The 25,358-nt window shown below is 33.5% G+C and overlaps 1 non-coding gene across 1 annotated transcript; it reads left to right on the top strand.

Annotated features, from left to right (window-relative positions):
* The first annotated feature begins 1,867 nt into the window (after positions 1-1,867).
* Positions 1,868-1,939, top strand: TRNAT-GGU (transfer RNA threonine (anticodon GGU)). Its single transcript has one exon. It is a non-coding gene; the product is annotated as a tRNA-Thr (tRNA).
* The last annotated feature ends 23,419 nt before the right edge of the window (positions 1,940-25,358 follow it).

Genomic DNA, 25,358 nt, shown 5'->3' with positions numbered 1-25,358 from the left:
AGCTTTCAAAAAATTCCATTAGTTTGATTATGGCCTTTTTTTAAGGTGTACTTCTCTGACGAGTCCATATTCCAAATTTTGTTGGATTAATCATCGTTTGTCCGACGACGCCCAGGAGAGAAATTTCAGCCGGACTGCCATCTAGAGACTATCAAACACCCTACCAGTATCATGATGTGGTCAGTCATCTCTTCCAAAGGGATGGGGCGCCTCCACATCGTGCAAGAGACTATGAGGCAGGATCAGTACAGACAAATACTGGAAAATCGATTACTGCCTCAAGTCGGAGAATGGTTCCCTGGTGGCCAGAAATACGTTTTTATGCACAACTCCGCACCCTGTCATAAAGACAAGACTGTCACTGCATTCCCGGCTGAAAAAAATGTGCAGGTTTTACCTTGGCCGGGGACTTCCCCTAACATGAACCCTATTAAAAACCTGTAGGAGCTCACCAAGAGGGAGATTGCCAAGGAGGTGATCACAACGAAGCAGCAGCTCATCGAAACCCTCATCCGGGTGTGGCATCATCCTCCTGACCTAAAGATTACTGCAAAATTGTGCATTGAGAGTATACCACGGCGTGTACAAGCTGTTATTGCGGCTAAAGGCGAAATGACGAAATATTGACTTTTTGTTCGATAATGTTTAAAAATAATAAAAAAAATAAAACAATCGTAGATTAAGGACAAATACGGTGTTTAATTTTTCAAAATTCAATGTCCTTGTAAATAAATAATAATAACCGCACCTAAAATCATTAACATCTGTGTTTTATGAACACAAAGTGTAAAAAACACATTTTCCATAGGTGTCCCTATTAATATGGCAACCCACTGTAATATTCATATAAAAACATCGGATAATTTCTTCTTTTCTGCCATTGAAATGAGGCGGGCGCAGAAGGTAGAAATACCCTTCCGACGTTAAGCATCAATCGACCGAACGCGAACGGGTAGAACTACCCTTCCCGATTAAAGTCTGTTAAGCTAGCTTGGAATGGCTTTAGCTGTGTTTGGTGACCAGAACTGAATATCCTGGTACTTCCCCACCTTCCTCTTCCTCGTCTCATTCCCCTCACCTACCTTCAGTCTCACAACATTCCCCGATTGGGGATAGGCCATAGTCTCACTGACTCCAGACGGGAGCGATTGAGACTCTTGTGTGGTATTCAATTAAAAAATGTACTGATAGACGCAAAAAGTAGAAGAACAAAATAATATAACTGGAAGTGGGTGTACAAGCGTCCTGAGGGGTTTTACATGTAGGTAGTACAATATTAACATCACAGAAAGTTTTAAAACAAAATAAAGTTAGTAATAACAAAAATAAAACTATATTAGATAAAAAAAATACAACAAACAAAAATTAAAATAAGACAGCAAACAGAGAGGTTAATAATTTTCTTTTGAATTAACTTAATGTTTATAAGGTAAGGTTTATGCATAGCAAAAAGGATTACAAATTATTATAAGCAATAATTGTTGTAAGGCTGCGATTACACTTGGAAGTTTTTTTTACGTTAAGTGAGTTAAGGCAAAATTATCTATAAAGTGAAACGTCACCTATAAAGTGACATGCTGCCAATGGAACTCGAACCCACGGCCTTCTGATTACCGGTCAGCAGCTCTACTTCTGAGCTATGGCGGCTTATCCGCCAAATTAGTCGTGTACTTATTGTTCTGCAAGCAAAATTATTGCTTATTAATTTTTTTCTCACCTGAAAAAACCAACTTCATTTTTGTAGGTAAAGGAATTATTACGGTGCTAATTAATTTAATTAATTAATCAATCAATGGTGCTAATTCTCCCATTTAAGGGCGTCGAGATATGTCTTGATTAATTGACTAATTTGGTGGGTATTAAATAAGCCGCCATAGTTCAGTGGTAGAGCTGCCGACCGGTAATCAGAAGGCCGTGGGTTCGAGTCCCATTGGTGGCATGTATTTTTTCTCGGGAGATTTTTCAATTTGTAAGTTTTATCTCTTACAATAATATTGCTTATAATAATTTGTAACCGAGAGGTTTACAAAAATCTTCTATAATCATGGTTATTATCGATTAAACTTGATTAATCTTAGTTTATCTTGGTTTATCTAAGTTAATCTTTGTTAATGTTTTGGTAGTCTTAGTTAATAATATGGGTATTCTTTGTTAGTAGCCTCCATACTCAAAAACTATATACAAAAAACAAATATTAATATAAGTACACTGATGCTCGAACTCTGAATTTTGTAAAATAAATGGTTTAGCAACCTAACTTTTACTATTGTCTAATTACCTTGTCATAGTTACCTAAGATTATTTTTGAGAAATAGTTCTTTGCTAATTAGCGCCATGCACTAGTCACCAAACCTGCTGGAGTGTTATTTATTTTATTTTTTTTTTTTTATTATTTATTGAGTTAGTTTATACATTTGAATATAAACTAATATAAACAAGATCATATTTCATTTTGTAATTTTACATATTTTTACAATAAATATAACATTTCTTTTTAAATAAATTCATTCTTCCTTCATTCTTCAGACTTTCAGGCATTTCATCATACATTTTTAGTCCTTTGTACATTAGGCAGTTCTGTGATTTTGTTTTTTTCATATGTGGCAATCTAATCCTATTTACATTTCTGGTTTCGTAATTATGAACATCTCTATTAAAAACAATTTCATCCTTAAAATATTTTGGCATTTGGTTGTTCATGATTTTATGTACAAAAATTAACACATTATATAATAGTCTCTTTTTTATAGAAATCCAATTTAGCTGTTCTCTCATTTGATCTATGCTTGCGTATTTTCCTTTTCCTAGTATACATCTCATAGCTCTATTCTGTATAACATCTAGCTTGTTCAAGTTTCCTTCATTGGCCAAATATAACATAGTAGAGCAATAATCTAAATGTGGAGCAACTATAGTTTTATAAATCAGCTCTGTAGTGTTTCCATTTAGTTTATTTCTTAATCTTCTAAGAAAATTGACTTTTTTAGATACCTTCTTTAGCACATATTCAAAATTTGCTGCGAAAGTTAGTTTTGAATCTAGTATCACACCTAGGTACTTAATTTCATTTACTTTTTCAATTTTTTCGTCATTAATTGTCAATTTTAACTCTGTGTTATGCGTTTTGTTGCCTATTTCCATATATTTTGTTTTGTTGACATTCAGTTTTAATTTGTTTAATTTCAGCCATTTCGCTATATTTTGAAGGTCTTCATTTAATTTATTGATTGCATCTGTGTACTCTTCACATGAAATATAGATTAATGTATCGTCTGCAAATAATCTAATTTTGCAATGTTTTATGGTTTTAATTATATCATTAATGTAAATAATGAATAGAATTGGACCTAATACCGACCCTTGTGGAACACCGAGGTTGTTTTCTATCGGTTCTGATTCTGAGCTTTCCACTTTTGTTACCTGTTTTCTTTCATGGAGATATTCTTTGAAAAGATTTAGAGCTACTTCAGAAAGACCTATATCTTCTAATTTTTCCAAAAGTTTTTTCCTTTCTATCGTTTCAAATGCTCTTTTAAAATCTAAGAATGCTGCAATGGTGATTTTTTTATTATCTGTTTCTTTCTTCCATGTATCAATCACAATGTTTATTGCAGCTTCACAAGAGTTATTATTACGGAATCCTGATTGTTCGTCGCATAATATATGATGTTTTTCCAAATACTCAACGAGTTGTTTCTTTATTACAATTTCTAGTACCTGTTCGTATTTTGGTAACATATTTATAGGTCTAAATTCTTCACATTTTCTGGTATTAACAACTTTCGGAATCGGGATCACAATATATGTTTTCCATGTGTTTGGAAATTTTCCACTTCTTAACGATTCATTTATTATGTTCAGTAGATGAGGTCCTATCACTGGCATTGCATCCCTTAAAACTGTAAAACTTATTCCATCTGGACTCTCTTTTGATTTGGTGCTGTTTAGAATCTGTAAAAGATATGTTTCATCAATCTCTTTAAACACAAGTTTTTCTCGGTTTAGGGGAACATTTCTCACGCGGTTGTCTTCCTTCAGTATTGGTATACTCTGATGTAATTCCGTTATGCTGTTTACAAAATATTTGTTGAAGCAGTTCTGTATGCTACCCTGTATCTGATGTGGAAATTCAATGTCATGTTTCATCCCTTTATCTTCAGTTTGCATTAATCCTTTTATGGTTTTCCACATTTTTTTAGTGTCTCCTTTTTCACAGATAATTTTATTTTTGAAGTAATCGTTCTTACAAACTTTCAGTTGTTTTGAGTATTTATTTCTTGCATTTTTGAATGCTTTCCAGTCTTGTGAGTTTCTTGAGATTTTTGCAATTTTGTACATTCTATCTCTTTCATATTGTATTGATTGTAGTTTTATGTTATACCATTTATTTGTTCCTCTTATTTTAGTAGTTTGGATTGGTATTAACTGGTCGATTACTTCTTGAAGGTTATTTATTAATGATTTAGACTTTTCATTAAATTCCATTTGATGAAGTTCATTCATATCACCCAGAAGTTCAATTAACCTTTCACTGTTATATTTTTTATAATTTCTGTATTTTATTTCTTTGCTGGTTTTCGTATTAGTTCTTTTTGTGTTATCTGTAATGTGTATAAGGTTATGGTCGGTTATTTTTGGCTCATCTAGAACTTTTACATTCAAATCTAATCTGTTGGATATGACAAGGTCAATTAACGTCCTGGATTTATCCGTTATTCGTGTCTCACTTTTAACAAGTTGTTTCATTCCCGATGCTTGGATAATTTTTTTAAGTCTTTTAGTATATGTATCATTCAAATTTTTGAAATTTATATTAAAGTCACCAGTTAGGATATTATTTTCTTCCTCTTCCAGGTTTTGGGTGATATATATTTATGCGACAATTTTTGTTTCCATTTTTAATTTTGTACCTATTCATGTATGGGATTTCAGCACTGTGCAATGCCGCGTACAGTTCAGACTTAATGAATCCATCCATAAGCGACACTTTGAACTTAAACTCTTGTCTCTAACTGCTCAAGGAAAACCTCCCCTCTGCGGGTGTAAAACACTCAGCCAACCTCCAATCATACAGATGAGGTTAAAGAAATAACCGAAGAAAGAGTTGAGACTTTAATTAGGTAGGTAGGCAGCTGGGCACCTGCCCTACCTAGGTACATTGAAAAAAATTGAAAAATCGTCATACATATCGTGCAATACTTAGTTTTAATAAAGTAGTGCGTATCTCTATTTGATAGCCTATTACTCTTGGAATGCTTCGACATTTACGTGCCTGAAAACTTGAGCAGTAGGTAGTCGTCATCATGACACGAATTGTTCAAGATACCAAACTGCAGAATAGATTTTCAAGCATAGCATAGCATGACAATAGGAATTGTTCTATTGAATAATATTGTAAAAACAGTATATATATTTAATTACTCTAAATAACCTCAAAACTTGGTTCGTATACCTACCTGTATTCCCTAATATGTTTATTGTTATACATGAGAAATATTTTACGTATGCCAATTGCATGGTGTAAATATCTACTGATTAATCTATTGATCAATACATTAATTTAGTAATTGTGGAATGATTTGCCGGCCTCTGTTTTTCCTCCCTCATGCATCATGGGTCTCTTTAATACCCATGTACAGTCTTTCCTCTCCTCAAAAAGACATGTTCAGGCTCAGAAGTAAATTATATTCCTCAGGGCCTCAATGTAAAAAATGGGTTTAAGTAAAGTAAACATTTTTTTCCTGCAATAAGTTATATCTTAGGCCCTTGAGGTAGTTTTTCACAAAAACGACACTCTACAAATAATCAAAATATTTTTTTTACTAGGTATGTAGTTCCTACGTGCTCAAGTGTGAACAGTGTACACTGAGTGCATAATAATATTCGGATAATATTTAGAGCATCGTATTTTGAAAAATCACCTCATGGGCGCTGAAACTATGGTATGGTGATACTATGGCATATCCTTACAACGACACCCTTCGAGGATTTTCAGGATTAGCATAACTGATGAATTAGCAAGTCACTTGCCCCAGGACTTGTTGAAATTACAACTAGCTTATGGCAGGATTATTCGTTTATTATATCTTAAAATATCACGTGACATTAATATTTTTTCAAAGACAGACCATTTATTTCATCTTATGTTGGTTTTTTTAAATGCCACACAATAAAGTCTTTTACAAATTTAGGTACGTTATTATAGGTAAGTTGTGCAAAGTAGTATGACAAGTTTAAAGTACATAATATAATAATAACTGTGTAAAAGAAGTACATAAAAGATAAAATATGATACGTAAAAGATAGATATAATAGTACAATATTCTTTAAGTGGCAAGTTGAAATCTGGGTAGCCGGTAGAGTCTACGAAGATTCATGTTATTTATGATGATAGAGAAATTACTATAAGCATTCCAGCTATTCTTTGAACACGTATCCTCAGTGGTTTTTATATATTATTATAAAAAAAGTGTTATTACACATAATAAATAAATAAAACAATTTGTTGAGCACGAGACCACAAAAAAATTAAAGAAAATCTAATAATCATGCGACAGATATAAATATATTAGGAAGATGGCCAACTATATAACAGATGGATAACTTTTTTTTCAAAATAAATGCAAAATATATTATTATTCGTCAGCATAATTCACATCGAATGATGTTATATGATAATAACAGGATATTATTGTAGTACTTATATTATGTAATCAATACATTTATCTTAATAATCTATGGCTTGTCATTGAAATAAAATCATGTATTATTTCATAGTGCTTTCACACAAACAAAAGTATTGAAATCCGTAAGTCTAAACTTAAACTTTAGGTTGCACAGTTTACACCCGCGCTGTGCAAGCGGGTTCCTTTCAGAGCATCGGACCATCATAATATGATTATTTGCCGGAAATTAAAACAAAAATTATGTCCTAAATGAAAAAAAATAATTGATTATTGACAGTAGATGTAATGTGGACGATGGTCCCTTTACTTAATCAATTGTTTATGAAATTTTCCTTAAACTAACTCAACTCTTTTTCTTGTTAGAATGGTAGAATAGAGTCATAAAATAGGTACATAATATTCGTGATAATTACTAATATCAGTGAACGAAATCGTTTTATCTAAAATCAGAAAAAATTGCAATCGCCCAACAAACATTTGGTAGGGCGCTAATGTCAGATGTTGTTAGCTTTGACGAAACAGATTCCAATAAAGATAAGGGGGATCAATCAAATTAATAATAATATGACCATTCCGTGATAATTTTATCCAACTCAGTTCTATCTAAACAATAACTTGTTTATTTACGGTGATAAGTTTATTGTTCGCCAAAAAAGTTGAGAAAATTATTAGTTTACTAATACGGATTTTGTGTTGTTTAGATATATAGAGAGATTGTCTTGCCTTTATCGCGAGACTAATTTTAAAAGGGTTCCCAGATTTTAAAATAAAATTTTGAAACATATTTATATTAGATTAGCCGGGCTTTACACACAATTTTTAGAATTCGGATGTAGGTAGTAATTTTTATTTTATTCTTATCGTCAAGTATGCAAAATTTCATCAACATCGCAATAAAACTGTAGATTTATATAAAAAGCCAAACCAAACATCTTTATATATTATGCATGTAGATAGATATAAAGCTGATGATCCGGCCTTGCCCGGCTTTATGCAATTATTTCGAAAAGTGGCCCTGTCCCAATGTTTTTGTTTTTGTCGAATGTTTTGAAAACATTTTGTCGCTGGAGACCTGACTTGAGATGACCGCCGCTAACTATGAAATTTGGCAAAATTTCGTTGTTGTTTCTAAGCATAGAAAAATAATTAATTTTCTACCAATCTTACGGTTTCACTGTCAGTGAATTCAATTCATTTGGCTAATACCATTTGTTCCCACCCAGTCAAGGCCTGGCTGGTTTCATTGGCTGGCTAAGTCCTCCATCACTGAATAAGCAACCAACATCTGCCGCTTATAATGACGGTAGTAGGAGATTTTTAAATAGTGATAGGTTTTACGAAATCCGAGAATGATTATCTTTCTTTTAAGAAATAAACCTTTTCGCAATTGTCGTCCATCGTAGAAAGGCAGCTACTAAGTCAGAATACTTATTGGTGACAAATATAACGCTAGAGCCAAAGCGGTTCGTTAAAATACAAGCCAAAATCGATAGTTAATTTTGACAGACGTGAAGAGAGATAATTACGTTATTTTCTGTTATTTCTAATATAAAATGTATCATAAAATCGTCCACCATTTTGAATTTTCGGAATGCTATTCTTTTAAAATTAAATTTGCATCATCCTAGACAAGCAAATTAAATTAATGTATTATGTCGTCAAATTAACCTTTGTTTGGATGGACTCGTCTTTTCAATGACAGCGTATCGTTATATACATAGGATATACACCGGTGCCAAATCAAGACCAAATTAAAAGGATTCTGAAAGCATCGGAATATAAACGTATGGCATACGGGAATATACGGAAGTCGTTAAATGTTCGTAATGAACGGACGCCTTATTAAAAACGTAATGTACTGTGATATTCGTAAGATATATGCGGTTACCAAAAGGGCAGCAATATGAGAGGGTGTCCAAAAGACTCTAAAATGTATGTACCTTGCAAAAATATGAATACCCTTAAAACACGATTTATGGCAAATTCTGTTACGATCACTTTATTCTATAACTATATATAAGTGAACATTCACAGCGTTTTTGTTTCTAAACCTACCATAAGCGGTGGTAGTCAAAAGGATGCGAAGTGAAAGGTCGCCACATCGGTAGCGGGATTTATATATATATATATATATCCTAGAGATAACCCCCAGCAACGCCGGGTACACGTCAGCTAGTAAAATAATAATACAGGAAAGAGAAACCACAGAGTCATCCAAATTATTTATTTGAAACACCTTTTTACAAATTAAAGATACACACTATAAAACATTATGTATCAAAAATGGAGTTCTGTAATGCGAAATACACCTTTTCACTGATTTTCACTTAAATTCCTATATTAAAGATCTTAAGCCCTTGAAATAATAACCTAAATATAACTGGTCGTTATGTTTGAAGTCACGAGCCGTCTTTTCACTTGATAGCGCCATGTCTTTCTCAGGCGTTCCCGACGTTTTCCACCATTCACTTTCACTTCTTTCTTTGCTCATCACACACGCCTAATTCTTTGCTCATTACATACGCCTAATTTCTTTGCTCATTACACACGCCTAATTTAACCACACACATAAGTATTTGTTTGTATTAGTCCTTAATCATTTAAGTAACGTTTGTCAGAAAAATGATAGATAGTATGATGTTTCTTTAAAAAAAGTCTTTTTGCTTTAAAAGCATAGAACGTTTGTTTTACTAATAAAATTGTTTTCAACAGTTTAGAGTGGTTGGCCGATGTCTTTATCTGATTTATAAATAGACTGATCGGGACGTTTTTCTACGGGAAGGTCAATATTGTGACGAGAGTATTGTTTATCGATGAATTTCATTGTTTGGGACAGAGTTTCTAGATAAAAATAAAAAGACGGAAGAAAAAGACCAGAGGGCATAAAAATATCGCCTGAAAATTGTTGGCAATAATCCACAGAGGCTGTTTTGTTAAGAATTTATTAGTAACGTTTTTGATATCTCCTTATCTACCTACATCTTTCAAACAGTAAACATTAAAAAATGTATGTTTTATAGTAATTTATTTTGGGGTATTATGCCGTTCCGTGCCTGTGCCGGCAGATGTGACATCTGCCCTGATGATGGACTTTATAATGCTGTCCAAAACATTGGTTAAAGAAGGAGGAAGCGCAATATGGCATAATATGCCAAAAATAACCAAATCCGTAAATGTTTGGTTATCCCAACAGTTGATCCCCAACAGTTGGCCCGTCGACAATTGATCCCTCTGACAGTTGAACAATAAGAAAATATCATCTATTTTATCCAAACTGCGGATTCCCCTTTGTGCTTAGTACTACTGAATAGTACAATTTAATTGATCCAAGAACTTATCTTCAACTGGTCAAAAGCCTAGAACAATACAAGAAACATATTAAAAGCGACTTAACCTTTACACTGATCGTCGAAAACACGTCTGTTACCATTCTATGTGTGTTAGGAGCTTGATGCAAACAAACTGGTAACAAACTTCTAAACTCGCAGACCGCGATCTCCCAGAGGGCAGCAATACGTTAGAATTTATGAGTTACACAACTCCGATAAATATATCCAACTGATTGATTATTTAATAATTGAATGCTTATATAGCTGTGTAACTCAATTAGAGATGGATTAATAGAATATACCGACTACCATAACCAAATTATAAACTATAGGGTTTTCCAATAAGAGGTGTTATTTGGATATTCAATCGTAAAATATCAATGGTTTCGTTGCTTGTATGGCACGTAGCGCCGTCTTGTTGAAAGCAAACGTTATCCAGATCAATACCATCCTATTCTGGCCATAAAAAATCATTAATCATCTCTCGATAGCGCAATCCATTCACCGTAACTGTTGCTCCAACCTCATTTTCGAAAAAGTAAGGTCCAATGACTCCGCTGGACTATAAACCGCACCAAGCTTTTCAACAATAACTCTTGGGTTTTCCGAGCCCCAGATGCGACAATTTTGCTTGTTGACGAAGCCACGGAGGTGGAAATGGGCCTCATCACTCAAGATGATTTGTATTTGATTCACTCAAGTGAATTTTAATAATTTCAATGCGTTGTTGAAGCGTGTATCGTTTTATTAATTAATTTTTATTAATGGCGTAGTTTCTACTTGTCAAATGTCAAAAAATGACAGCTTTAAAAGTAACATTTACCGAAATAGCGGACTATTCAAAATAACACCTCTTATTGGAAAATCCTGTATATACTTGAATATCTGTATACAAGGTGATGTTTGTATGTGCGTGCCCTTTAGACTAGCTACCGGACCGATTTCGCCTAGTATTAGTACCACTCTAGTACCAGGAGTGTTTGAATAGTGGTTTGAATCGTAGAAGACGTCGGGGACGCCCGAGGAAGACTTAAAGCATTATATATACACTGAAATGAGATACGGAGTTGAATTATAGCCGATCTAATGTAGTTAACAATGTGGATTTTATGGTACAAATACTATTTTTAAAATCAGATAAAATAATCAACCAATAATTTACCAATTAGGGGGTAAGTACTTTTTTGTAAATTCTAACTTTGGCTTTATGCTAATGTGAATATTTCTGTCTGTTTCCTTTTTTTTTTGTTTTTTCTTGTTTGTTATACTTAACCACCTTTTCACCATTTTTTTACTGTTTTGTATGTGAAATTTATAATTTTGATATCAAAATACCAATGTAAAAATTGTACGTATTAACTCTTACCTATGTATTGTAAGTTATTCCCAAGCAAGAAATAATAATAATAGTCAAAAAAATTCTTTCAGATGTTTGTTTTTAAAATAAACACTATATTTGTAAATAATAAAATTTCAATATAAAAAGAAAACTAAATAAATTTTAAATAATTGGACACTTAAAAAACACTAAAAGGAATTAATAAGAAAACTGTCACTTCACTTTTGATGCCGTAAATACATTTTTTTGTAAATTATTAAATGTCAACAAAAATCCCGCCAATTTTAAACATACACTTTGACAGCTTTAAGAATTTTACCTACGGAATAATATATACATATTTGAGACAAACTTTGAGAGGTTTCTGTAAAACTTTGAAAAATTGTTTTTTTTTGTTGTTAATTTATTAGTACTTCTCACTAGATCTCCGGAGCTGAAGATTTTACCAATGTTTAAATATATTATAAATATGATAGTGTGTCGTAATCACCTCACTAGGCCATTTTTGGTGAGATGTTCACAAGGTTTTGAAACAGTATTCTTGTGAATTGATTGTTTTTTTATAATTTTAACACCTTTCATCGAAAAGTTCCCCATAACTAGCCCATATAATAACGTGTATCTCAATTCAAATACTCAAGAACTTGGATTAATCACAAGTAATGGAATCAATTCACAGAAGAGGGGCTTACATTGAAATTGCCAGGGATGAGGAGATGTAGCTAATTTAAATCCGAGGCCAATAACTGAATTTCCTTGGAGATTGCTTTGATGACAGCCATTCTCCGATAGAATAGGAAAACTGAAGATAAAAGCTTATGACTTAATTATCTACGACTCTATTAAAGTCATCTTTGTTAGGATTGTATGTTGCACTGTACAAAAAAAAATATGCTTAATATTCCACATCAGTTTGGTCAACTAAATGGTTAATTGGTTTGGGCAGAGGGAAAACTGTCACTTAAAATTACATGAAGGCGACACACTTTGCCGATAGTTTTAATAAAAACAATGATTACAACATAATTTATTTGGTGTTTTCATGATCAATTAGTTCCTTAGAAAGAGTCCCTTAGAGTTCCTTAGAGATAGTTTACCTATCTTGGAACCAATAGCGACATAACAAGACAAAATAACAATTCTGCACATTATATTAAAATAATACTGGCTTTACCTTCATCAGGGTTGGTCTATGCTGTAACTAGAAAAAAATGATATTGCTTTGTCATGTATTACATCAAAACCGTGTTCAAAAATCGTATTATTAGTGTACGTTTTTGTTCAATTTGTCATTGCTATATTCAGATGAAGTTGGTTTATAGGCATCAATCATTCTCTTTATTCATTTCCACTGTTGATAAGTTCTTCTTATATGCTGTGAATTATGTTGTTATTGGATAATAGTTTAACAAAGTTAAAAAATAAATCAAATCTTTTTAGTTACCTACCTACCCATACAGAGTGTAAAAAAAGACGTACCAGACTTACTTTATTTAACGAGAGAATTTAAAAAAAAATTACGTGTTAAATTTTTGTTGTGTTAAATAATTATATGAATGCTTGGGAAAGTTCTGAACTTATTAATTTATACGGTTTTGTTGCATTTATTGTGAGAAGGTTTGTATCGAATCAGTATTTTAGAATTTGCATGTCATTGCTTGCATTTACCTTAACAATATTCCAGAAATCTACTCCTTTACTATGTGATGATCATATCGCATAAGAAATAACGTTTCTACTGAGGTTTTGTTAAAAAATATCGTTAATATACAAGATTAAAAGTAATGGACCCAATACAGTGTCTTGTGGTACTCCTATTTAACTTGTAAATGGTCGACTTATTGTGTAATTTCTTTTTACAACTTGTGTTCTTTTGGATAGATTACTTTTTTAGCCCATTTAATGCATTGCCATTAAACCCACAAAAGTTTATTTTTATTTTAGTTTGGCATCACTTTTTTATATGTAATGTAAAAAACGGAGATAATGTTAAGTTAGTTTGTATAATGACACTCTCATGTTTTCCACGGGTTGTACAAAATATTTGAGTTATTTTTTAACCGTTGGGTTGATTGGTTGCATCGTAAAATACATTGGGTTTTATAGTTAATGATTTCAAAACATCATACTGCGAGTAGCGGAAGAGGAATGTGTCAACAGTGCCGATGGAGCGAGCTGATCGATTTTTCAGTCGTTAGCTGCAGGACGTGCCCAGTTATAGTTGCTAACAAGGAAAACATAATATGAGTTATACAGGACGTCTCAAAAATTTAGTGTCAAACGGAAGACAAGAGGTAGAAAACCCCTAGGGCTACCCAAATCACCCATACGTATGTTCCGCGATTTTTTGTATTTTTGTAGTTTTGATTTTTTTTCGTATTTTTTTTGTGAAACCTTCACTTAAGAGATTATTGATCACAGAAGCATGAATTATTGAGATATTTGTTTGATTTTTTTTCTGATTGGGTAATAGTATGTCTTGTAGACACAAAAATAATTGTGGTTAGATCAAACCATTGCGCCATCAAAAATGTTGAATCCCAAAGTTAATTAAAATTTTTAACTTATAAAATTTTAATTCTTTTAAAATAAGATTTTAAAAAAATCCGCCTAAACCTTTTTTAAGAACTTTTAAGCAGATTTTATCATCTCCTAACCCTGTAAAAATCTTTAGGGTGTTTTGTTCGGAAGCACAGTCCAAAAAACCTGTTGAAAACTGTGAACAAAACAAAAATAAATAATAATTGTCATTAATTTTTTATTATTGAATAACAATTTTTTTCAAAATGTCTACCTTCGTGCTCAATACAAACACTACATCTTCTTAAAATGTTTTGTTTCAGTCGCATAAACGCCACCCTGTTGGTTTTTATTATTTCTTCTGCCTGTCTCAATTTCGTTCGTAATTCCGCCAAGTTTCTAATTTCTTTGGCGTAAACTAACTGTCTGTAATAACCCCAGACGAAGAAACACCCCACGCCCCGCACCCCGCACCCCGTCGTGCCCCAAGCTTATCTAGCTCATCTTTTACACAACAGTATGGAGCACAAGGGAATACAGGGTGGGGAGTGGAAGGGATATATTTTTATTAAAATACACTTTTCGCTAGTTATGCTTTATAATATTCGACAAATTATTATTATTTAATTATAAACTAATGTTTATAAGATATTTTATGCATAGCACAAAGGATAACAAATTATTATAAGCAATAATAAACAGTAATTTTTATCAAAGTACTAGTAGAAATCGAATTTTGCGCGAGTTGGAAATAAGCCGACGTAGCTCAGTGGTCTAGAGCACCTGACCAGACATCAGAAGGCGCGGGTTCAATTCCCGTCAGCGGCATTTATTTTTACTCGGGAGATATTTTCAATTTTTATTGATATTTCAGGCGACTGATTATTGCTTATAATAATTTGACACATTATTAGTTTGCAACCACACATATGCGATATGAATATAAATAAATAGTTTTGTCCGTATAAAATTTCAAAATTTTCAAGGCTACAAATAAAGCATTTTATCGACGATTCAGTCTAATACTGCATTCTTAATATTGTAAAGCATCAATAAAGTAATAACATTAACGCCATCTATGGAAGTGGTAGTTTACGACGAACTTAACGTTTAACATTAAGGCGATGCCATGCGTAGGAATGCAAAATCATATGTTTTTGGTTTGAAAATTTGGTCGCCTAGAAATGTTTCAGGTGCTTTAATTAAATACTGCGAGTATAACACATCTTGACCTTTGAAATAATCGAGTATTTTTAGATAAGTCTTTTTATAAACCCAGAAAAAAATAATGTATAAGGCCTATGAAAACTTCTTTAAAGTTCAAAATCTTCTACTTACGAACCCATTTTCGGTTTTCATTTTATTGTATGATATGGCAAATTAAGTTATTTATCAAGTGATCGAAAAAAAAAAAATTTATGCCTGAACATCCACAAAATAAAATAAAATGCACTTTTTGGCCATGTTTTTTTCTTGCATAAATCAAAACAGGCGAATGGTGTTAAGCTAGAATTTAAACCTTATCGCCATCTACGTAAGGGTTGTTATTGATAGCGGCTTAATTTAAAATATTACGTGACGTAGAGCAAAAAGTCTTCTAATGGGAGGAAAAATAACAATTTTGTAACCTTATTCTGAGGTCCTGTTGTTAAACTAATCCAAAAAATGAACAAATTCTTTTTAAATTTTTAAATGTAGCAAAATCACTTTTGTGTGTACACCTATTAATAATTAGCATATCATAACTAAGTTTGAATACCCAGCCTTACTAAAAAAAGTGGTGAAAATTACATTTGTGTCTGAAAACATTACTAATATTAAAACTAACATGAACTAGCTTATGGAAAGATTGATTTATACAATGTTTACACAGCCAAAGATGGTTGTTTATCTGTTGTATAAACTTGAAATACCGCATCGAATTTCGGAATATTTACAAGGTATTTTAATGGTGTTAATAAATATTTCTGCTCTTTGAGGATGTCGTAAAAACGAAAACTAGATATAATACCTTTTAGATTTTTGTATTACTTAGAATATTGTAATTTCAAACATGGAAAAATTAAAAAAAAAAACGTTTTTTTTTACTCCAAACGTCGAAAAATTGTAGAGAAAGCGAAATTTTGAACTCACATTTCTTTTATTGAAGGAATCTGCAAGAAAATGGTTGCCTCACTATTTATCTCATTTTTACCATAAAAAAAGAATAATTCCCAAAGATTATCATTATTATTGTTATCAACGACTAGATAAGGCATTTTAAATTTTTTGTTAACGCAATACGAACGTTGATTTTGAACATATATAAAACATTTGTGGTATTAAAAAACATCTTTCATATATTCTTATTAAATTCATGGGGTGACAACCAATTAAAAAAAATAACATGTCCGAAATAATGTCACTTTTTCTAGATAAGAAGTTCACGTGTCAGTCTGCTGAAAATCAACATTGCCAGTTGTTTTAGAGCCCAGTTAAAGTTTTTTTTTATGAGTACTAACTTGAATCTAAACTTTTGCAGTCTTTAAACAATGTGTAACATAAACATCTTTTAACGGTTGTGAAGTGATATTTTTTTAGTAAGGCTGTTCGTTTATTTATTTTGAGTAGATTATTTTTACATTAACTTTTCTCTCAGGGCCTAAGTCGTATTGGGTGATGCTGTTTTTGTAAAGGAAGGAGAAGAAGTTCGGGGAAAGAAAAAGGTATGACTGGAATCTGTTCAAGGGTGACGTGTTGATTCACCCGCCTCCCACCTCGGTGCAAGGCCATAAGTAGAGAGAGTCCAGCTGATGAGGTCAAAGGGTATCTTTCAACCGCACCTGGACAAATCTCACCCTATCGGGCACCCCTGCTAAGTTAACAAACGCAGTGAACCACTTAGGGTGACCTATGACAGAGGTGCTGGTTATCCAATGAATAGTTCCCGGACGGCTGTACCCATCCTCGCCTTCCTAATTGATATTCACTAACTAGATCTGAAATGCCAGGTACCCACTAATGCCAACCTTCATCTACCGATTCCTCTTCAGTCCCTATTTGAATATATTATTGTAGCAAGACTAACAAGGTTAATTATTAACCCTTAGCACAATACTCTCTCAACTCCCAACCCGCGATGTATATAATGTATTATATCTACATAATTGTATTAGGGTAAAGGGCAAATTACCTATGCCTCATTCTGGTATCATGATAAATATTAACTCAATAAAATAGGTTATAATGATTTCGTTATCATAGAAATTCTATATCTGTGAAAAATCACATAAACATTCTTCCCCTCGCACAAAAATAGGGTTGGCAATCCCGCATCCCGCAATCTGGCATCCCGCAATCTGGCATCCCGCAATCTGGCATCCCGCAATCCCACATCCCTCAATCCCACGGGTTTCAGCTATATTTGATATTGAGGATTTTCTTGTGCGGTATTTGTCGCTGCTGGGATTTTGTGCACACAAGCCCATTCACGTATGGGTGAGGGGAGGACTCAATTTTTTTCGACCATTTTTTATTTTAAAGTCTACTTAAAATATTTATCACGTTACGTTTTTAATGTATTTTTATAATATTCAATATTATTTCAATTAAATACTTATAAACATAAATCCGCGATTGCCTTGGGATTTCTGAATTCTAAAGGTTTCCAAATTCTAGGATTTACAAATTACGCACCATTTTAAAATCCCGCGGGATTGCGGGATAAATTAAAGAAAAATCGCGGTATTTGAAAAAGGTGCGGAATTCGCAAGCCCTAGACGTAACATACAATAATTGGGGATTTCATAGACCTATATAAAGCTTAGTCGGCATTAACATAATAAATATAAACAAAAACAAAACAAAAAGAAAAAGAAAAACAAAAAAAGCAAATGAACAACAAAAACAAACAATTTTATTTTAATAAATTTTGATGATCAAATATAAGCTCTTTATGTTTTAATTTTTTTATTCTTTCTCTCCTTTTCTTATCCTTCTTTTGTTTTTATCTCTTTTTTAAATTTTTAGTTGTACAAAATATATATTTCAATTTATTTTTATTTTGCTGTCCTAAAAAGCCTGGCCTGATCACTCTTGTTGGATAGAAAAAAACATTATTTAAATGTATATAATAACCTGTACTAAATAAAATAAACAAATATACTGATTACGTTAGAGAGAAAATAATGTGAAAATGATAATCTCTAAATATCCGCTTTTGTCTTGTACGCTTCGTTTATGTAAACTAAGCAAAGAGATTTTGATTGGATTTTCACTATCATTTAGTGAATTTTCTTAAAAAAGATTTACATATATGAAACATGCATATTCTTTATATAGAAAAATCGATGGTTTTATAATCACGACGTAAAAATATATTTTCGGGCGCTGAGGGCTAGGAGCTAACGCTGGCTAAACCTTATGAGATACTTCAAAATAATGTACTACGGAAATGTATATCTTAAAAAGGCTTACAGTAATGATATTACAGTAATGATTTCTCCTAAAGATAACCCCTAGCGACGCCGGGTACACGTCAGCTGATATTTGTTAAATAAATAAAAATTGCAAGAAAACCGAATTCAATTAGCAAAATTGCCTGTATGATATTAATATTGCTAAATATTTGCTATCGTCCGACAAAAATATTAGCATGACTGTAGGCCTGTGTAATAATAAATATAAATATTTTCTTGATCGGAAATTAAAGAAAAAATTGGAATTTTTAATGAAAAATACAGATGAATTGATGGGAAGATGAATTAACCAATATTTTTTTACTTGAATAATTATTTTTCGAGAGTTTTTCAATTTCAAAAGTTTCATTAAACGTTTATTAGCGTGGAGATTTTTTTCCCATATTAAAACGCATACCGAAATAAAGTTGTAAAATTGCGCGTGTCATTTCGTACAAAGATTGATTATCAGAGAAATTTTGCTTTTTCAATTTCGATTTTGAGAAAATAAAAACTCTAAAAAGTGGAATGTATTATCGCAATGTCGAAACCACATTCATAATATTACAATATTTTCGCATTTGGTTACTACGTAATGTACATATATATATTATCGCAATGTCGAAACCATGTTCATAATACTATAATATTTCGTTATATATATACCGAAATGCGAAAATATTGTAATATTATGAACATGGTTTCGAAATTGCTATAATATATATATATAACAACGCGATTACAGGTCGTTTTCTGTAAAACTTTTATAACATTCCTAATACATCGACACACTTGTTTATGCACATTGCACATGCACCATACACTTATATATATGTATCTCTTCAAATTATTTGTAAGCTGGTGAAAAACGGGACTACAGGCTTTTAAAAAATTAATTGATGGGTTTCCTGTTAAATTTTTCGTAAAAGTGGAATGTAATATATCGTTACTACGATATGCGAAAATAATGTAATATTATGAACGTGGTTTCGACATTGGGATAATAAATACAATGTGCATTAACAAGTGTGTCGATGTATTAGGAATGTTATAAAAGTTTTACACAAAACGACCTGTAATCCCGTTTTCAACCGGATTTCGAATTATTTGTAGAGATTTTTTAAATAAATTACTAGTTTTCATTTTTATCCATGTATTAAATTCGAAAAGAAGAGTTCTGGCGTCATTAAATATGCAATATTTTAGTGGATTTCTAGGTCAATGCAATATTAAAATAACGAGACGTCATACAGCTTGTTCCATGCGTTATCAAGTGTTGAGTCAGAAAAAACAATTTATACCTCGGGCAAAGTCGGGTGAGAAAATATTAGGTGGAACAGTATGTATGAATTAAGTAAAGAATAATATATATGCGAACAAGTGCTGTGCGGCAAATGAAACAACTAGTACCTATAGGTTATGTAGAGGGACGGATTTTTAGAAAATCACGTATGAATGTGAATGAAACAAGTATTGTCTGGATATACAGTTATATGGAGAAGACACTAAGACGGTATAGCACAGTCGATCTATTTCAAAATAATACCTTGGACACATAATCACCAGTAATCTAATGGACGATGATGATATCGATAGACAAAGGCGAGCTCTCAGCGTTAAAGCAAACATGCTCAGTAGAAGATTTCGCCTTTGCAGTACCGCAGTAAAATGGACGCTCTTCCTTTCCTTCTGCGCAACGCTGTACACGTGCGAACTATGGGCAAACTACAAAAAGAGTAGTATTGAAAGACTACGGGTCCAATACAACAACGCCTTCCGCACAATGTTTTGTCTCCCCAGATATTGCAGCGCTTCCCGTATGTTCACGGAGGGGCGAGTTCCCAGATATGCAGCCCTTATTAGATCCAGGGTGGCAGGAATGAGGGAAAGGATAAGAAGCTCTGGAAATATCCTCACTACGGAAGCCCGCCTCACTCCATCCTCCAGCATTGACGCACACTGGAGAAAAATACTAGCGCCTAATATAGTCACGGCTCCCTAAAGACTTCAACTTTCTATTATTCTATTATTTTATCATTTTATTCTATTTTATTTTCAATTTATTCTGTTTTCTATGTTTTTCTGTTCTATCTTTTTGTTTTGATTATATATTTTGTTGTATCTTTATATGGAATGTGTGGGACTGCACTAACCTCCCCACATACCGGAATAAACACTTTATTATTATTATTATAGAGTCGTAGATACTCTCAATATCACCCTAGTAGAAGACAACCATTCAGAACAGAAAATTTGCTTGAAATCGAATAAGCCGCGTTTAGTGACTAAATCTGAATAGCCTGGTGCTTTCCAACCTTTCCCTTTTCTATATTCCTCCCGTCACCACTCAATTTAGCCTCACAAAATGCACGTTTTGGGTGTGCCGTAGTTCTACTGGCTCCGAACGTTAGGGAAAAAGTTTTTCTCTGGGCTTATGTCATCTTTGCTGTGTGCTGTGTGGTGAGCATTTTTAGGGAAAGGTAGGAGAAGAAAGTCCGGGTTGGAAAAAGGTTTGAGGGGTGAGCATGAATCTAGGGGGTCAATGTGACCAGAAGTGACGGACTCCTGGACACGACTTCAGAGTCCGGTTGAAGAGGTCAAAAGATCTCCCTCTACCAGTCTCTCCCAATACTGTACGCCACGGTGGGCAAACTCATCTGCCGCCAAGACCCGGACAAACCTCTTCCCAAACGCATCTGCCGCCAAGACCCGGACAAACCTCTCCCCAAACGCATCTGCCGCCAAGACCCGGACAAACCTCTCCCCAAACGCATCTGCCGCCAAGACCTGGACAAACCTCTCCCCAAACGCATCTGCCGCCAAGACCCGGACAAACCTCTCCCCAAACGCATCTGCCGCCAAGACCTGGACAAACCTCTCCCCAAACGCATCTGCCGCCAAGACCTGGACAAACCTCTCCCCAAACGCATCTGCCGCCAAGACCTGGACAAACCTCTCCCCAAACGCATCTGCCGCCAAGACCTGGACAAACCTCTTCCCAAACGCATCTGCCGCCAAGACCTGGAAAACCTCTCCCCATGAACGTCGGCATCCATATTAAGTCACCAAACGTAGCGGACCACTTGGGGTACCTATGGCAAGAGTGTTAGTTATCGAATAAAAGATTCCCGGGGCAGCGGTACCCACACTCTCCTCCAAAATAATGTATAGTATTCAAATAAAAAGTGAAGAATTTCAGTGTTTTTTCAACCCTTCAAGCCTTGGAAGGACATTACTAGCCACAAACATCATATCTACTAGAGACTGAAGGACAGATCCGACCGGGGCGTGCATACATTTCTACCCACAAAAATCATATCCACTAGAGGCTTTGAAGGACAGATCTGAACGGGCGTGCATACATTACTAGCCACAAACATCATATCCACTAGAGGCTTTGAAGGACAGATCTAAACGGGCGTTCTTACATTACTAGCCACAAATATCATATCCACTTGAGGCTTTGAAGGACTGATCTGACCGGGGCGTACATACATTACTAGCCACAAACATCATATCCACTAGAGGCTTTGAAGGACAGATCTGACCGGGGCGTGCATACATTACTAGCCATAAACATCAGATCTACTAGAGGCTTTGAAGGACAGATCTGACCGGGGCGTACATACATTACTAGCCACAAACATCATATCCACTAGAGGCTTTGAAAGACAGATCTGACCGGGGCGTGCATACATTACTAGCCATAAACATCAGATCTACTAGAGGCTTTGAAGGACAGATCTGACCAGGGCGCGCATACATAATAAAAGTATTTTTTATAAAGGCTTAGATATGTGGTTTGTTAGTCGTTGGAAAAATAAATCATTATCTGTTTGTCCCAAATATTTTTACATGACTACATGGATAAAATACAAAACATTGTTGTAGTGTATGATTATGATTACAAATTAAAAAGACAGTTAAAAAATTATAAATGTTTTTTTTTGCAAAAAATTTGAGTTGTTACCAAAAAATATATTTATCAAATAATAATAAAGGGTTATAATAAAGATTAGTCATTAAATTACCTACCTAGTAAATTTGAGTCGTTACCAAAAATATTTTTATAAAATCTGAACAGAATCCACTCGCTTTTAAGGTCCCACTTTCAAACATTTTACAAGATGGAATAATCAATCAGTCCCAACTAATTAAGATCTCTTTTGAACCGGAAAATGAAAGGCGGCGGTTTTATAAAAAAAGACCAGTTATTTAAAATTTTGAAAACTGGCTGTTTTTGGAATGGCGCTTCGATTAATGAATTCTTTTAAAATATTAAAATATATATAACCTATTCAGAGATTGGCCTTGGAACACCAAAAAAATATAACCAAATTATTAATATCAATTTGGGTTTATAAAAACAGTTTATTTTTAAACAAGTTCTGCTGTGTAATTATTATTACGCGTGACAGCTGTTTCGCCCTCTGAAGGCATTATCAAACTGTGAGCAAAAAATGTTATAGGCACTTTGCTGTCCGGTAACATTTTTTTAAATAAAAAATTTATTATTCATATTTTCACCACTGTTTTATCCTTTGTCACAGTTTAAAAACCCATCTGGCAATATTTTATTCGAGTTTCGTTGAATAATATACGTACGTACCTACATTGGCGCGCTTTTACAATCGCAACGAAATGGCATGGCACCATTCGTTTCATTTTTAACTATTATTATTTAGTGTGTATGAAAGAGCGAAGGCGCTTTTTGACACACTTGCTAATAACAGCTGTTGAACACGAGAAACAATGCCAATGACAGTGACGGAGTGTAGATTTTTTTATAATTTTTTGTTTTTAATCGAAAAAAATGTTACCGGACAGTAAAGTGCCCTTAAATTTTTTTACTCCAAATGTGCTAAGGAAAAGCTTGTCAAAGTTTGTCGGGTACGTGCCGATACACCCTGTATAGCACATAAACCTTTTTGTACTTTGTAAATGGACGCAGTATTTTATATTTACACAACAAAAAATTAAAAATAATAATAATAATACGTGGGTCTATTCAAGAAACATAATGCTCAGTCCATTCTTTTCTCAAAACGACATACCATACAGAATCCCCGAAGATGACATGAACCAAGAGATAAATTATTTCCCTTACTGCAATCCGTTTGTTGTAACATGTGAATAAATCAAATTCATATTTATTTTTATTAAGTTTAATTTGTAGAACTCCATTTATTTTTTTAAAATTTTTTATATATTCAATAATATTGTTATTGGGTTTATAAAAACAGTTTATTTTTAAACAAGTTCTGCTGTGTAATTATTATTACGCGTGACAGCTGTTTCGCCGCCAAATATGTTAAGGAATAGCTGGTTAAAGTTTGTCGGGTACGTGCCGATACACCCTGTATATGAGAGAAGAGTACAATGCATAATGTATCCATCCTTGTTCTTAACTTTCTTTTTTTCAATTTGGGAGGCGGATTTTGGTACCGCCGCCCCGTGAACTATTTATTGGATAACCTCTGACATAGATCACCCTAAGTGGTTCGGTATGTTTGTTGATTTAGCATTTTTGCTGACCAATTTCACCAGGTGAAATGTGTTTAGGATGCATTTGCCGACCAGCTGCGTGGCGTGAGACTCTTTGACCACTTCAACTGGTCTCTTGACCCATCGTCTTGCGTTGCATCGGGAATCCGTCACTCCTGGACATACTGATCCTTGGATTCCTAACAAACCCTCATACATTTTACCTTCCCATAACTTCCTTTCCTTAAAAAAGGCCCTTTACATATCATCCCAAAAGATAATATAGCCCCTAGAGAAAAATTCTCAAAAAACAATATTTTTAGGCAAATTATGTTTTAAACTAATTTCTGTAACTATGCATTATATTCCACTTAAAACGAAAGTGATTAACTTATATATGCTAAACATTAATATACTCGTGGGAGATCCCATGGAATTTTTCACAACGCGCCAATCAACCAAGCGAATTGGTTAATGTTTCTGCATTGACCGTTGACATTTCCACAGTCATTTACAGAAAGTTCAGCAAATATCTTTTAACGTATAATAATAGCAAAATAGTAAAACTGCCTCCATGACCTTTTATACTTAAATATACTTGAAATTTGTGATCATCTCCGTAATATTGGTTCATAACTGTCTTGTGGAGAACACGAATAAATAAATGTAGAAACATGAACATTGGCAAAAATAAAGTAACGTCTTTTTAATAATGTAATATATAAATAAGAATCTCCCGGTTTGGATTTTTTTAAATAAAAATTACAGTTTTATTCTACGATTGATTAACTTGTGTACACTTAAACACAATACTGATATTTTTTGACGAAATTTTGCACACTTGACGTTCAGAATAAGATGAAAATTATTGTCTTCACCTTGTAGCAGTCTTGCTTTTTAGTTCCTACCGAAAGCGGCTGACAGGATTCTCAAGTTTGCCGTTTTGATTTGCGAGCTACGGGTGTGAAGAGCGCTGTGTATGGTTTCAATTTGTTCCGTCAGTTGTGGCGAGATTCTCGGAGACACGGGACGGTTGTTGAAGCTTGCTGGCCTTGGCGGACTTAGGATTTTACGTAAGATGCCTTCCAAATTGAGATTGACTTATATTCATTAGTATCTTTTGGGATTACTTTCATAATTTATATAAATTTGTTCAGAATAATATGATTCTGAGCTGGTGCCCTGTAAATTCTTTATAGCATTTTATTTCTGTTCTTAAATTCAACTGTCAGGACTAGTCCCTCCACTCTTATACTCTTTATAAATACTGAGCAACACCGGAACTTCATCATAAAAGTTAACCAGAACGACATGAAATAATATATATTGCTAAGAGCTGCGGAGTTCCGCAGAGATTCATACTAGGACCACTACTATTCCAAATTTTTATAAATGATATCTTAGATTAAAACGGTATTTTTTTTATATATGCAGATGATACTTTAATTTTCTACTGGGGTGAAGATTTCGACATCTTAATAGGTAGTGCACAAAGAGACCTTGAAAAAAATAACAGTTGGCTCCAATCAAATATCCTAACTATGAATATTAAAAAAACAGGATA

The sequence above is a fragment of the Hesperophylax consimilis genome, chromosome 30 (assembly GCF_061612785.1).
Source record: "Hesperophylax consimilis isolate HC1 chromosome 30, BYU_Hcon_1.0, whole genome shotgun sequence".
NCBI classification, from domain to species: Eukaryota; Metazoa; Arthropoda; class Insecta; order Trichoptera; family Limnephilidae; genus Hesperophylax; species Hesperophylax consimilis.
Note: the sequence above shows the minus strand (reverse complement) of the source record. Positions and strands in the feature narration are given on the sequence as shown.